This window comes from Callospermophilus lateralis, unplaced genomic scaffold, assembly GCF_048772815.1.
Source record: "Callospermophilus lateralis isolate mCalLat2 unplaced genomic scaffold, mCalLat2.hap1 Scaffold_129, whole genome shotgun sequence".
In the NCBI taxonomy this organism is placed as follows: Eukaryota; Metazoa; Chordata; class Mammalia; order Rodentia; family Sciuridae; genus Callospermophilus; species Callospermophilus lateralis.
In genome coordinates this window covers 1,982,362-1,998,905 of record NW_027512465.1, presented here as the reverse complement: position 1 = coordinate 1,998,905, position 16,544 = coordinate 1,982,362, and the positions used below count along the sequence as shown (strand labels likewise).

General features: G+C 32.4%; 1 pseudogene; it reads left to right on the top strand.

The window, feature by feature from the left end:
* Positions 1 to 16,544, top strand: part of LOC143640163 (ephrin type-A receptor 6-like) — an 84,101-nt pseudogene that overhangs the window by 46,798 nt on the left and 20,759 nt on the right.

Here is a 16,544-nt window from a genome sequence, read left to right as displayed (position 1 = left end):
ACATTGATTCAGAGTAATTTTGTGACTGTGAATTTTAAATTGAAATTGGAGGAAAGCTAAATATGTGAAACATAACTACTTTTAGATTCAGGAGTCAGACAAAACATGTGGGTATTTAATATGTTTGGCATATAATAAATGACAGTGTGATCATATTTTAAATAACATGAAATGACCAGACAACAGTTTTAATTTATTAGAAATTCCTTTGTTACTATAGTGTATCAGTGACAAAATTTTATTACAATTGGTGAAAAGATTGCAGTAATTTAGGTGATATAGTAATTTAATGTACAAAAAAACATAAATTGAAGATTTATTCCATCAAAAAATGTATTATTTACTGACATTTTGGCAAATATCAACAAAACTATGGCATTCTCCTTTCCCATGCATCCAGCTTTGAAACACACACACACACACACACACACACACACACACACACACACATACACACACACACGTGCATACATGCATACACAATCTTTTCTTGACAGTTTGGTTTTCTGGAAACAGCTGAATTCATGCACATAACTTTAAAAGAAAGAACTTTTGCAAAATATCTGCAGCAATCCACAAGAACTCTATAAACACCAATAATAATTTAAAATACTTTCCTCAATAAGCCCTACAAGTGTATTGTATTTAAATCCAAATAATCTTCAAATTGTAATACTTTTGATTAATATCATTGCTCAAAGTAAATGCTAAAAAAACTCACAAGTCTTAGTTTTTCTGAGAGATTAATAACTATACTTCCATGTAAGAATTTTCACTAGTATTTTTTCTTTAATAATGTAAAATTTGACAGTAAAATTGTTTTAAATTGTAAGAATATGTGTATTAGACTTTTATAGAATGATTTTCATTTTATGCAATGAACTGTCCTTGGTCAGTTAATAAATTTGCTGATGATGTACCCACATAATTAAAATACTTAGTTCTTTGCAACCAATCATATAAGATTTATATTTTTTTATCATTGAATTTAAGAAACAAAATGTGGATTGATCTACTTTGTCTAATACTTTGCTTGATAATTGATCATTGATATTTCCTTTTGATAAATTGAACATACCTTTTAGTAGTTCTCAGAATTTCTGAATGACACTTTCTTTTTAGTTATTTCTCGTGTTTGTCTCTGAACTTCTGTACTACAGTATAATTTTAATCATCATTAGCGAAACATTTCATCCTGTGAGACAGGTTCCGTATCTTCATTTCACTTTTCCACAGAAAGGAAAAAACAAAAGCAAAAACAGAGTAGTATCTACCAGCAGTCCTGAAAGAGGAATGTCATATGCAAACAATGATGTTTCAAAATTGTATTTATAAGTTTACAGGGAAAAAAAGAGAAATGAAGACATGTCGTGAAATTCATTTGGCCCATTATAATATCAATACTTCCTTAAGTAGTCTAAGATGATGATGATGATGATTTTAGTTCTTTAGACTGGATTTCAATTCTGAAATATTTTCCAGTGTTCAATTCTCTTAATTATTTAGCAACTATTTTCTCTTCCGATAACTTTAATACATTTTTTAACCATTCAAAAATGACTAATACTAGTTTTCAATTTGGTTTTAGAACAAGCAAGTGATGTCTGTAATTAAAATCTCCAATCTGTACTTTTAAATAGAAGCAATGGTATTTTTTTAAATTCTGCTTTAAATTTGCTGAGCTTCCTAAATCTGTGGATTTCTCTCTGATGAAACTTAGAAAAACTTTGGTAATTATTTTTTTAAATAATATATACATCATAATTTCTCTTTCCTCTCTTACTGAAATTTCATATATCTGTATGCAATTCATCTTCATTTTGGCCTCAGGTCACTGAGGTTCTTTTTTATTTTTTCCAATTTTTTCTTTTTTCTTTTCCTACTTCTATATGGATGGTTTCTGTTAGCCTGTATTTGAGGTTAATTAATTCTTTTTGCCAGTATATTTTTCATCTCAACTAATAGATTTTATTTTTCAGTTAATGCATTATTCTGTTCCAGAATTTATTTTTAGTTCTTGGTTTTGCTTTATTTTGCTCTTTTCATATTTTTACTGAATTCTCCTTATCTTCATTCATTGTGGCCATCTTTTCTAATGGATTCCTTAACAGATTTATTCTGATTACTTTAAGTCCTTTTCACTAACTTCAACATTTAGTTTGTCTCTTTGTTTTAGTTGACAGATTTTTTTTTTTTATTTAGTCTGAGTCACATTTTCCTGTTTGTTACTCTTTATTTCATACTGGAAATAGGAATATTTTAGACAGACTGAATGTTACTTTCCTCCAAAATCTTTTGTGTTTTCTTTCAGCTGGGCATTAATTTGCTCACATAGTACTTTGAAGGCTTGGCTTTAGACTGTGTTAGGGCATTTTCATTCTATTTTGGTTTGTTCTTGGTTGTAGAGACAATCCTTTAATCTAAAGAGAAAGTTTTTATTCCTAAAATATGGCTCTTCTGCCATTTCAGTGGAAAGATGGAGAGTTTACAAAGCCTTGTGAATTCATTGGGCTTAAACTACAAATTCTTATTTCCTTTAGAGTGAGGTGCTGAAATCTGTTGAGCTCTTTCAGGCTGTCAGCTGCTTTCCCTGTGCTGCTTTCAGTCTCTTCAGCACAACAGCTTGAGTCAGGTTAGGATTGTGGATCTGATATGCAGCTTTTGGAATCATCTATTTCACAGTCCTACCCTCCAACCTATTTTCCAAGTGCTCTAACAGCCAGAATATTCAACCTCTGATTCCTCAATATAGGATTATTGAAGCTGCACCTTTCAGCTTGAGTCTATGTTTCATTGTAGACCTGCTTACCCTCATTGTTTATTGGGCAGAGTAGGAAATCCAAACTATCAAATATTCATAAATCTCATCCATCAAGGGTATTACCTCCTTTAATTTCTGCTTCCTTAAAGTCTCTCTCAAATACTCTCATTCTACCCCAGCCCCAGAGTTTATTTTCACCATTAGCCTAATATAAGTAAATCTACCATAATCAGAAGCTGAAAACATCTGTATAGTTCATTTTTAAGCAATCCTTTAAGAAAACCTAGTATCTAATAATAGCATTTAAAACTACAGAGCCACAAAATTTATGTATTCTTTAAAATTTACTCTTGAGTCTGTATTTGAGATGCTCTGCCCACCAGAGCATCTGCCATCTTATCGTGGTTTTACATTACATTCACCTTCTGCCAATATTAAATGGAGATATTTTTATTGTTGCATTATTCTAACTTTGTCCTTCCTACCTAGTTCCAAATATCTTTACTATCATTCCACACTGTCAAAAGAACTTTAATTTTATTATTTTTGTTTTTTTTTTTTTTTTTTTTTTTTTTTTTGGTTGTGACTCTAGGATATAGTACCTAGAGTGGGAAATTCCCATGGTTCAGGGGAATCCTGCAGTCTCATCAGATGACTCCCAGTGGTCAGTAGAGTAGTTGTTGGGTGGATTAGTGTCCTTTCCTTCCCAGGTTCAAGAACTGAGCTTTGTTTATATCTTCTGAAAGCATCTCAATACCAGTTGGCTTTAGCTGTGCCTATTAAGCCAAAAATAGGTACACTGATTTGGATTTCTAGGTTACCTGAGAGATACAGGTAATTTGTAATGGCAACTGCTATAGACTGAAGGATTGTGCCCCCCCCCCAAATTCACAGATTGAGGCCTAATTCACAATAAGACGATATTTGGAAGTAGGGCCTTTTTGGGGTCCTGAGTTGTCATGAATGAGTCTAGTGTTCTTATATGAAGACACATGAGAGAATGTCCTTCCCCCGTTTTTCCTGTTTGCCATGTGAGAATACAAGGAGAAGCTGGCCATCTAAAAACAAGAAGAATACCTTCACTTGACAGTATATCTTCCTTGATCCTGGACATTAAGCCTTCAGAATTATGAGAAATATGTTTGTTTTTTAAGCCACCTGGTCTCCAATATTCCATTATAACTGCATGAAAGAAGACAAATTGGTACTGAGAAATGGGATGAGCCTGTGACAAATACCTAAGAATTTGGAAACGACTTTGAAATTAGGTAATGGGGTGGAGGCTAGAAAAGTTTTATGACAACATACTAGAAAAATCCAATATTTGTACAAAAGGATTTTTAAAATGATTTTGGTGAAGTTTCAAAAAGAAAAAAAAATTGCTACAGAGAAAGCTCCTATTTCCTTGTTGCATACATAAATAATCATGTACAGAATGCTGGTAGAAATATAGACTATAAAGCTATTCTGCTGAGGTCTCAGACAAATGAGAACTATGTTATTGGTCAGTGGCAAAAAGAAAATCCTTATTATTAAGTGGCAAGTAACTTACATGAATTGTTTCTATTTTATTTAATTGCGGAAGTTAGATTGTGCAAGTTATTATTATTTCTTTTCCTGAGTGGATTTCAAAGTAAATTATTGAAGGTTCCTTCTGACTGTTTACAGGAACATGTGAATAGAAAGAAATGAATTGAAGTTGGAATTGTTAGGCAAATGCAACTGGAACTTAAAAGATTTGGAAAATTATCAGCCTGCCCATAATGTAAACAATAAGACAGCATGATCGGAAGAGGATGCCAAAGATGTGGCAGAGAGACCATTGGGTAAGGAAATTGGTATGGGTATGAACAACAGATTTAATCAGCTTCTCACCAGAAGCCAGGAATAGAGATGGAATTGTACCAGTGGAAAGATTGTCATTAGGGCCTAATGTGGGATAGAATAGAGGAAGGCTGAGAATATGTTCTGTTGTTCAAGAAAAAGGAAAGGAAAAACCCAAAAGGCAATTCAGAGATCATCAGGGCCATAATTTAGGTCACAGTAGGACAAATGGCCTTAAAAGAAGCTACGTGGAGATATGAGTGCATGACCCTTGCCCAGCAGAGACCTAAGACATGGATAGGGCTATTACAGAGAGCTACCACGTAAGCAGAATTTTCTGAGCCATAATGGTGGCATGGCCATCCTATTGAGTCCCCAGAAGTTTTAACATGAAGCCAAAGAGGATTATTCTCAAGACTTTGGACCTCACAGAGCTTACTAGGTTTTTTACTTGATTGGGATGTAACCTCCTGCTCCCTTCCTATTTCTCCCTTTGTGAATGGGAACGTCTATTATATATTTTGGAGACATATAACTTTTGTTTCACAAGTTGACAGCTAGGAATTTGCCTCAGGAAAAATACCCAATTTTATCTGCATCTGATTTAGATAATATCTAGATGAGATGCTGGACTTTAGAGTTGATACTGGAACAAGATAAAATTTGGAGGGCTATTAGAATGGAACAAATGTACTTCACATGCAAAAAGGACATCAATTTTCAGGACCCATGGGTGGAATGTTATTCCCCCCAATTCATGTGCTGAAGCCTAATCTTCAGTGTGATGGTATCAGAAGATGAGGCCTTGGGGGGTAATTAAGTCATCAAGATGGGGTCCCCATGACTGGGTTTTATAACTATAAGAAGAGAGTTTACTTTATCACTCTGTTCTTGGTTGTTATGAGAAAACGGTCATCTGTAAGCAAACAAGAGTGCCCTCACCAGAGACTGGGTTTACCAGTAGCTTGTTCTTGGAATTCTCATCTTTCATAACATTGAAATAAAAACATTTTTTACTTAAACTACCTGTTTATGGTACTTGGTATTGCAGACCAAACCAACTAAGAAAATAAGCTACTTGACAGAAAATTTTGCTATTTTTCTACCACAAGCATTGTCCATTGTCACATATACTATTTTTAGCTCCAGATCAATATTATCCAAAATATTCACTGTAGAGAGATGTTTCATGATGTATTTTGCCAAAAATGGGGGCATTAGGGCATTGTAGCACATCACCCCAGTCTTAGATTCTAATAAAAAGCACACAGTCCTGATGGCTGTTAAATGATGGTTATTTATATTTTTGAAGGCTGAAACCTGATATCAGGGTGAATTATCAGATTCTGGTGAGCTTGGTCTGTTTTGGTGAGTGCCTTCTTCTGAGTTTTCTAACAGAGTTTTCTGAGGTCCAATAATAAGGGCATCAATCCCATTTGTGAAGGCTCTACCCTCATGATCTAATTTACCAGAAAAGGGCTTTACTTCCTTATAACACCATATATGCGGTTAGAATTTCAGATATGAGCTTGGATAGTAGTAGAAGACACACATTGCCTTCCAGCATCATTGGTAAATTTAAAATACTTTAATGCCAGATAATTGTGTTAGTCTTTGTTTTATACCATAGGAACACTTAATAATGTTCAAGAGCTTGCTGTCATTCTCTTGCTTCATTTGTCTATTCATCTTTGTATTTGAAGAAACAGTATGATTAGAAAACTCCACCTTCCTTTGAACTGCAATTTCTACTCTTTTAAAAAATGCTGCTTTAAATTGCCTGCAAGAATTTTATGTATAGTCTTTAAATATTTGCTGATATCAGTACGCATGTGTTCTGTCTATTAATTTGAGATAATTATACTAAAACCATGTATGTGCTAATATGTCATTTTCCTCCTGTTATAGCACCTTACTTAGTCTGTACAGACTGCTATAGCAAATTATCATAGGTTGGGTGGCTCATAAAAACAGAAGTTTATTTTTAATTATTCTAAAGACCTGGAAACTTCAAATTTAAGGCAGAGGAAGATTTGGTGACTGGAGAGGGTGTGTTCCTCATGCATAGATTGCTCTTTATTTTACTGTGCCCTCACATTGTGGAAAGGCCAAGAGTGTTTGAGGAGTGTTTTTTCAAGGGGACTCATTCCATTCATGGTGGTGTGTATGGTGGCAGAGGGGTGGGGGAGTCAATCCTTATGACCTAATTACCTCCTAAAGGTTCCATCTCCAAAAATCACCACATTGGTCATTGCATTTCAACATATTATTTGGGGGGACTGAAGTACCTGATGTTTGTTGAACATATATTCAGTATTTAAGTCAAGTAAAATGAAGTGATCATTAGTATCAGCTCTAAAATGTGCTTAGTTTATATATCTTATAACTGAAAAGTTTTCTCAGGGACTATTCTTTTTTCAGTGACAAAATTTTCCCTGGTTCTTTTTGTTTGTTTTCTTTCATAGCATGCTCCTTTTAATCTTTTGAATTTTGCTTTCCTGAAGAAAAATGACAACATGATTGGCAGAAATTGATGAGAGCCCTTTTTCAAATCAAACTAATCTTTCTGTTTTTCTTTGTTTGAACTGTGACTGCTTCAGATTTAAAAGATGTCTTTAACAGAGAATTCATTTAATAAACGAATTGGAAAGCTTTCATTTGCTTATGTTACAACTACTCTCTATGACATCTGACCTTAGTTTGAAGGGTTTTTGTCACAGCTGCCTATCTTTGAGCACATTTTCAGTTCAGCAGGTTTTTTTCTGATTGTTTAGTGTTAAATTATTTTTTCTAAATATCTGCAGTATCATCTTTGTGGACATCCTCACTGTAGAATGCCGCGGTCTCTGGCTGGGCACAAATCACGAGCCTCCACACAGCTTGTAGATTCAAACAGCAATTCTTTATTCCTGAACTCACACCGGCCGTCTACAAACACGTTCTGGGGGAATCCACGTTCTCTGCCCAAATCCACTCCACATGGGCTTCTGTCTCCCAAAATATACTGTCTGACCCTAAGAAACTCAAGAGGAACTCAGCAGCAGGATACGCCCTATTCTAAAGGGGGAACACCCTAATCTCCTATTATGCTAAACTGCCCTATTCTAAAGGGGGAACACCCTAATCTCCTATTATGCTAAACCGCCCTGGTCCTTGAGCAAGGTCACCTTTCAGAAGTCCTTCCACTAGACAGCATGGGAGTAAGCTGGCAAGGAGATTGTCATACCTACTTGGCTGATGGCTCCCAGCATCTCCCCCCTTCTGATTAATTAAACAACAAGTAATGTGGCTTAAGGACCCTGCCTGGTAGGTTGTCCAGTTCAACAGTAGAATTTTTCTGTTATTAAATCACCGTTATTCTCAATAATATTGTATTATTCATGCTAAAATACGCCATCGATAATGTTTCTCTTTCAAAATGTGCAATACATTTTCCTGTTTCAGTGGGTTTTATTTACAAGGAGAAATAAATTTTCACATATTTCAGCAAGAAAGAAAGCTGTTTGTAAGTAGAAACTTCACTTTGTTTAGTTTTTAACTTCATTAGTCAGAAGGATAGTATGAATTTCTGTCAGATTTTCCTTGGTTGCAATTATAATTCTCATTTCTGCTTTTAGATTTCATTTGTAATGACTATCTTGATTTAATTTTATTCTGACAAACTATTAAAGAAATTATATTAACACATTTGTAATTCCTAATTTTAGTTGTAAATTACCACTTATACAAGTGATAATTTGTTTTTAAAAACTAATTTTTTAACATACCTTATTATTTTATTAACCATGACTTTGAAATAGTCAAATACAGACTTTTAGAATAATCAGAAAAAATGTATCAGGAAAAATAATAAGCTCTGATAGATTTGTATTTTATTAAATAAAAGACATTGAGTAGCTATATTTTTTTTCTATATATGACTATGCTGTAGTCAGTCATGTGTAAGTAGATTTAGAAATATTTGTAAAAATTCATGTTCTTCATGTGATTTTTAACAGTAACACAAAATAATCACATACTTCAGATGTCCCTTTTGTAAAGGACTGTAAATCTTAAATATAAAAATATAGGTCGGTAAAAAGTCCTTCAACTATGATAGCTTTAAATTATTATCTTTCTTTGTAGCTTTGTAAAATTTAAACTGTTATTACTTGTTTTTATTATTCTAGACCCCCAAAGAAATGAGGGAGTGATATCATTTACAATTTCTGTGCACTGCATTCATAATATAAGGATTTAAATAGTGTTATTTCTTCAATGTTTACTCAAGCCTTGTGCAAGTAGTAATGATCCAACAACACTGAGAGCATTTAGATTAATGGTTACTATTTTGGCAAACTCTCTTCCTTAAATATGTATTATCATGTTATTTTTAAATAAAGCTAAAGATGGTACTCATATGAATAGCATTTTTGTATATTTTAGTAAAAATATTGTGAATATATTGAATCATCAATTGTTTACCTACTTGTCACATCAATATTGGAGAAAAATAAAAACATTTTTATGTTATAAATAATTTTAATATTTACTTGAAGAAATTATTTATCATGTATGATTCTATGATACCTTTTATTAATGAAGGTCAAAATATAATTAGATATATTTTAATTTGGGATTAGCACACACACACACACACACACATATATGAGCTTTATATGTGTATATATATTAAAATATTCTATGTAGTACACATGGGAATACTTCTTATTAGACAATTCATCTCATATTTTTGTTTAAGAGCATATAATATTTAATAAGTCCAGATTATAAAGAGAGCCTAAAAAACTCCCAGATTGTCCTTAATCATCATATTTCATTTTGTATTAAAATACCATCCTAAATAGTTCAGCTTTCCCTAGAAACTGTATATATGTATGTGTAGTTATAAGAAAGCCTTTATTTAATTCACACATGCATATTTTCAAATATATCCTAATTTGAATTAATATAATGTAATTTTCTTTATTTTGAGGATATTGTTAATTTGACATGGGAGGACTCATTAGTGAAAATGAATATTTAATGTCATACCATATAGCACCTTCACCATGCAAAATTGATAAAACAGTATGGAAAAACCCTCCTAAGGAAAATTTGATATAGCTTTCCTATGCTTTTCCAGACCTATTTTCAACACTGCTAATAGGGGGGGAAATTCAAGAAGGCACTGAAAAGACCACCTCACCAGACCCCGATGTTACTTCTCCTCTGGATGTACATGCTGCAGCTCCATAGGAGCCAGGTTGGAAAAGTTTCAAGGAAAACAGAATATACATGTATAGCATATATTTTTAAGTAGAAAGATTCAATTTCTATGGCAGTTTGTCATTTTTAGGCCCCAGATTTGAGTACATTAAAAAGTCCACATTTTAACTTGAACTTAACCTTTAAGGTTTTTGGTTTTTTTTAAATATCAGTGAAAACTTTTGGCTTCTCAAAAATATGTATTAAATGTAATGATTTTAAAGCATGCAAAATTAGCTAATCAAAAACATAAGGTGTTTGTTTTATGCAAACTTTTAGAAAAAAATTGTTAAGCTGTTAAGAATACATTATGAGAGCATGATGTTCAATTATAAATTATAAAATCTTTCTCAAAAATTTCAAGTTCTTGTATATTATTTAAATGACAGTAGGTAATTTCCATAGTTCTCTTTTTTGTATACTTCAGGTTCAAGGAAATTTATAGTAATGTTTTTGATTTTTAAGTGAAATTTTAGAAGTAATAAATATTCACATGTTGATCATTTGATAAGCTTGGATAGACTCTGGAGATAAAGTCAGGGATTTAGCAAAATAAGTTTGAAAGTATTTTATTTTCTCTTAAGACTAATCTCAAGACCTGAATTCAGATTTTTTTATACTTTTGAAAATAGAGTGAATCACCAAAACATTGAAGTCTGTTAAATAAAAAGGAATGATAGCCATTCTATGAATAGTGGTTGCATACAATAATTACAAGTATAAATAATGTATTTATGATGCACAGTTAGCATATTTTAAAGATGTAATTGCCTAGAAATAAATTTATAAACATGAAAAGGGCAAAAAATTTTGACAACAGAGACATGAATTCACAACTAATGAATGCAGTTAATTTTTAAATAAAGGTCTAAGGAAGACAATAGGAAATACCCTGATATTTTTATTCTGAAATGACAAGTACACAAAAAAATGGGAGTTATCTTTGCATGTGTGTAAAAACTATGTTAAAATGCTATTATCTATAGATCTACTTAATGAAAATGTGGTACTTCTAAAGTTTAGGACACTTTTAATAGGAAAATTATACAATGATCAATATACTTGATTAATAGCTTTATCATATTTATATTGTATTATAAATATTGTTTTAAGGGGATTCATGTTGTTATTCTTTTCTCCCTAGCATTAAATTATAAATCCTTTGAGAGTCATAATCATATCTCAAAATACGATTATATTTTTATCTCCCATAAGCCCTAATAAGCTGATTTTAAGTGTTAATAATTTATAAAGTTTGTTGAAGAACTAAATATTCAAAGTCAAGCCTTAAAAATAAATACTTGCTTTATTGACTTGTTTGAAAATAGGCCACCAGTTCAAACCTGTTTGTGTTTATTAATTCAAGGACTTTTGAAAGTCCATCTTCCTTAAATCTAAAGCAATGTTGGTAAATGTGGCTGCTCTAGTAGTTTAAGCACTGCTGGTGTAGACAGACCTAGAATGGTGATCCAAATCATATTTTAAAATTCTGATAACAATATCTTGTATTTAGTACACACTCAGTGAGACTGACTTGTCCATTTATCAGATGTATTTAAACATAAAATAAATAATAATAATAAATAATAATGTAAAATTCTTTTCATCATAAAGTAACAAAGGTAACTACTCTAAATTCTGTAAGTGTGGTATGGATTACTGAAATTTAATAGAAATAAAACAGTAATTGTTAGAGGGAAAATGGAACAATGAGCACAATTTTGTAATAGGTTTATAGCTTCACCTGTTTACTCCATAAATAATTTGAATTGGTACATTAAACATACTTTTTCAACTAAGAATAATGGGTCATAAATAGGTCAGCTTCAAGGATAGTGACTTGAAAATAAGCAATAGTGACCCAAACACATGCTTCCAATGAATATAGCAAATCTGCAGGCAGGCTTTAAGAAAGATTTTATTGTCTCAGAGACAGTTTGGTGGCTAAAAGATAATTTGGTTCACCTGTTCATTTGGTCTTATAATAGTGACTATATCTACTTATATGTGTGTGTTTGTGTGTATGTGTACATATATCTTGTGCTTCTATGTTTATACACATGTGGGTCTGTGTGTGTATATATATATATATATATATATATATATATACACATATAGATGTATATGCATATAGATGTATATGCATATATATACATGATGTATATGTACACAGAATGGTATTAAAATGTAAATGAAAGACAGATTAGGAGCCTACATTTTGCTGGAGAAGGAAATGTAAAATTTTTAATGAAATGAAGTTGAAGGTGATAATAATAAAATCAAACTTAAGATTTCAGACTCATTATTGAAATATAAGGGACATGAATTATGTAGTTCCCGGTATGTATTCTTGATATCAATAGTGCTCTGTATCATCAATTGTGTTACAACCACCAGCCTGTATGTATTATGTTACTATACATATCCCCCTCCAACCACTATACATTTCTTTACAAAATTTCTTAAGAAATCGTCTATATATTGTCTCCATGAGTGAACCATCTATATTTACCATCTTCTTTCACAAAACCTTATTAGTTGACTTTTTCCTGCACCAAAATAATGCAGGATCATCTATAACACTCACATGGTCAAATTCAAAAGTCTAATTTATTCTTCCTCTTATTTGATTCATGGGTAGCCTTTTTCATACATATTGACTACTTTTACTTTAAAATAGCCCTGTCCCATGGCTTCCCTGACATTATTTTGTTTTTCCTTCTACCTTTTCCATTTCCTTGACTGGTTTCTCCTCCAGAAATAAAAACTTCAACCCTTATATTGTCATATATCCTCCACATGACTTTATTCATTCTCAAGGATTTAAACATATTACTTGAAAGCTGGGTGTATATTTCCAGGCTTGGCTTCTCTGAATTTCTTAACTGAATGTCTTTATCCAGTATATACAAAACTGACCCATCTCAACAGCTTTTTCTTCAGTCTTCATGGTTTCACAAAAGAGAAATTCTAGAATCCCCTTCCTCAATAAAAAAATATTGGAGGTATATTGAGATCATTTTACAAAGACTGTACAATCAATCAAGAAAACACATTTCTGTGACATTGCTTTAAAATAAACCCAGAATTAGATTACCTTTAACCCCATTATTGCAATCCATAGTCAAAGTACCATCATCTTTACCCTGTGTTGGTGAAATTATTCTCATAAGTGTTTTTTTCTTATTTCATATCTACTTTCCCATCCAGTAGTCCTGTATATGACAGTGCTGCCCAATATGGATGTCAGAGCCAACAGGTTCCCTAAAATGAAGTACTTTTCACTCATGCTTGTACTGTCTGAATTGTGCAGCCAGGGAAATATTACTATCAGCTAATTTATATTTGACTCAGGTTAATGAAGATTTTCTTAAGTTATGTCTTGGAGATTTAATAGGTTCCAAGCTTACTCAAACAAATAGCATATATTACTAGTTCTATAAAATAAAAATAGATGAGTTTGACTTTGCTCATGTTCATTTAACTATGTCAACTTATTTTATACTTATTTTCCTAGTCCGTAAACTAACTAAAATATTGCTTACCTTTATGGGGTTTTTTTAGGAGTTAAGTGAAATGATAAATTTAAAATATTTGACATAGCACATAAATGTCATTCTAGATTTATAGCTATCATTAAATGATGAAATATGTATGCAATTGTCAATAAAATTAGAAGATTAAACACCACAGAAAAGTGAAAGAGAACAGATATATGACAAATAAAATCATTTTAATTCTGGTATTTAGAAAATATTATCAGTCTTCAAAGTGTATGTAGAAAAGAGAAAATGTGGCAAATCTATACTAAATTAGCATGTTCTCAGTAAAAAAAAAATCTTCAGGTTTTCTCCCTTTTTAAAAGAAGAGACTGTATTTTTAGAGCAGTTATATATTCACAGAAGTCTGGAGCAGAAGGTGCAGAGATTATCCATAAACCCTTAACCTCACACTTGCATAGCTTTCCCCAGGGCTTCAAAATTTCCCACCAGTGTGGCACATTTGTAATGATCAATGTATCTGTATTGACATATCATTATCACTCACAATAGATAGTTTATGTAGAGTTCACTACATTAAATGGATTTGGATCATTATGTCTTCTAAATAATGAAATTCTGTTTAGGGGAATAGTCTTAAAACCTTCAATGACTAGTCAGTATCCCAAGTTATGGTGACTAGCAGATATTAAAGGTTCATGGAAACCTGGTATTTGCTTATTTTTTTATGTCCCTTCTTTCCCCATTGGCTTTATGTTTCAACCACAACAACTATTGTTACATCCTGTGTGATTATTTCTAATGTGCTTATTTATACCTAGTACTGTTTCTCTTAGTTTCTAGTTCTTACTTTGCTCAAAACTATTCCTGCCTTAGTTCGAATACTGATTCTATGCCCTAATCTATAAAGCCTATGACTGCTTAGGCAGAGATAATCACTGATGTTCCCATGGTACCCTTTGTGCAACGCTAGGGTAACCTTTGTTGCCCTTGCTGTTCTGAGGCGCACTGAGTTGTGGCTGACTCCTTCATGAGGTTTTAGCTCTGTGAAATCAAAGACTGTGTCGTTTTCTCAGTTGTGATATATTAGTTCATGGAAAAATGACTGTGGTAATTGGATTTTCAAAATTAAAACAACTGAACAATGGAAGTTGAAGAGAAACAAATCATCATTATTCATGAATAGTAATCTAAGATTTCCTTACTCTTTAATCACTAATTATTTCTCAACTCTTTAACCTTATGATCTGTAAAGTCATTTTTTATTATTACTGTTTTAGTTTATATGTCCAAGTTCAACTTTATCTACTTTTTATTACTTTACAAGTAGTCTGCATTGCTGCCTAGACATTGCAACTGTCATTCTCCATGTTGACAATTGTCTACTGATGTCTAACATGTCTAATTACTACTTCATTATTAAACACTGAAATAATTTCTGTTAGAATTAGTGATTTAAGAGAGGTGGTACTGGCTAGATATAATTTTCTTATAATTTAGCCCAGCTTTATTTTTCATTCTTTTACTGTTCTTGTTTATGAAGTCTATTTTAGTGAGAATGTTTTGGTTTTCTTTTTACTTAATGAAGAACTGATATTCAATGTTGGCAGTATTGTTATGATTGTGGAAAAAAAAGTTCATTACTTATTCCTTAATTAATTCACTGTTTCAAATTTCTCTCTTTTTTTAAAGATCAAATTCTTTTACCTTTATTTTGTTTATTATGTTTATGTGGTGCTGAGGATCCAACCTAGTGCCTCACACATCCAAGGCAAGTGCTCTAACACTGAGCTACAACCCCAGTCCCTCAAATCTCTTTTATCAGAATAAATAATTAAGAAATTCTCTGGCAGAAGGCTAGTCCCCCTCTCCCTGCCCCAGCATGGTCAATATTGCTCTTATATGCTCTTATAACTAAATGACACAAGTCCAGTAACTTCTATTTGTCTACCCAGCACTTTTTTTTTTTTTTGGTGTGCTGCGGGGTTGATCGCAGAGGCACTTAACTGCTGAGCACCATCCCTAGTCCTGTTTGTTTATTTTTTTGATACAGAGTTTCTCTTAGCTGCTAAGTTGCTAGGGTTGGCTTTTAACTTGTGATCTTCCTGCTCAGCTTCCTGAGCCAGTGGGATTACAGACATGCACCACTGTGCCTGACTACCCAGAATTACTTTTTAATCTCTCATTTGATTCAGTTCTCTTTTCTTGCATACCTTATCTCATATTTGGGACACAAAGAAATTAAAATACACCTTTGAAGTTTTATTATCTTTTATTCTAATGAGGATGAATTTTTGGTAAATGTATAGTATTTACAAAATGCTTCTAATTAACTACTCTGTTACTAATGCCTGTTGGTAAAAATGCACATACTTTTTTGCTGAAGAGGATTTAGGTATTTGAGAGACAATCCCTGATGTTAAGATGTTTATGATAAAATATTACTTGGGGTGGTGATGAAAGTAGCACTGTCTTTAGGGAGGAAGGTAGAAAGGAGACAAAGAGGACTGATAAAGTCAAAGGGGGTTGAGATGGTTTTTCAGCAGTCTAGAAAACTGCAATGTACTTGGAACAGAGAGAGAAAGAAACTATATGGCCAGAGTTCTTGGAAAATGTAATTCTTTATTATCATCAAGACTGGCAATTTTTCCTTTTGTTTTATTGTGTACCAGGAAGAGACTGTCATCATTAAGTATATCCCACTGCACTCTCCGACCAAGAGGGTGATACTTCTGAATGGTCTGATAAGCACCACTCAGTGCAGTGCTTGACAAAGACCATGTAGATTTTCTAAATTTATTTATTATCCAATGTCATAGGAAATATTTGAATACAGGACATTTTATTCCATAGCCTGTTTTTCCACTGTACTATATGCTGATAGGTTTCCCATGCTGCTTGGTATACTAATCAAATGTCCTTTTTCTTTTTTAATTTTAAGTGAGATTACATTTGGAAATACAGCTTAGCTTCTATGTCATAGAAAAATGAAGATGGTAAGATTTATATATCCAATGATTAAATTACTGTCAATTGAAAAGTTGTATTTGGAGATTCATTTAGTATTTATGGTATTGAAAATTCCAAGTCATTTATCTGAATTACATTAACTTCTAATTTAAAAACTCATCATCCATGTTTTAATCTCTTTTTTCTTCCAGTGAGTTAGGCTTTTACAATTGCTTTAAAAGTTATATAGAGGGCCAGGGATA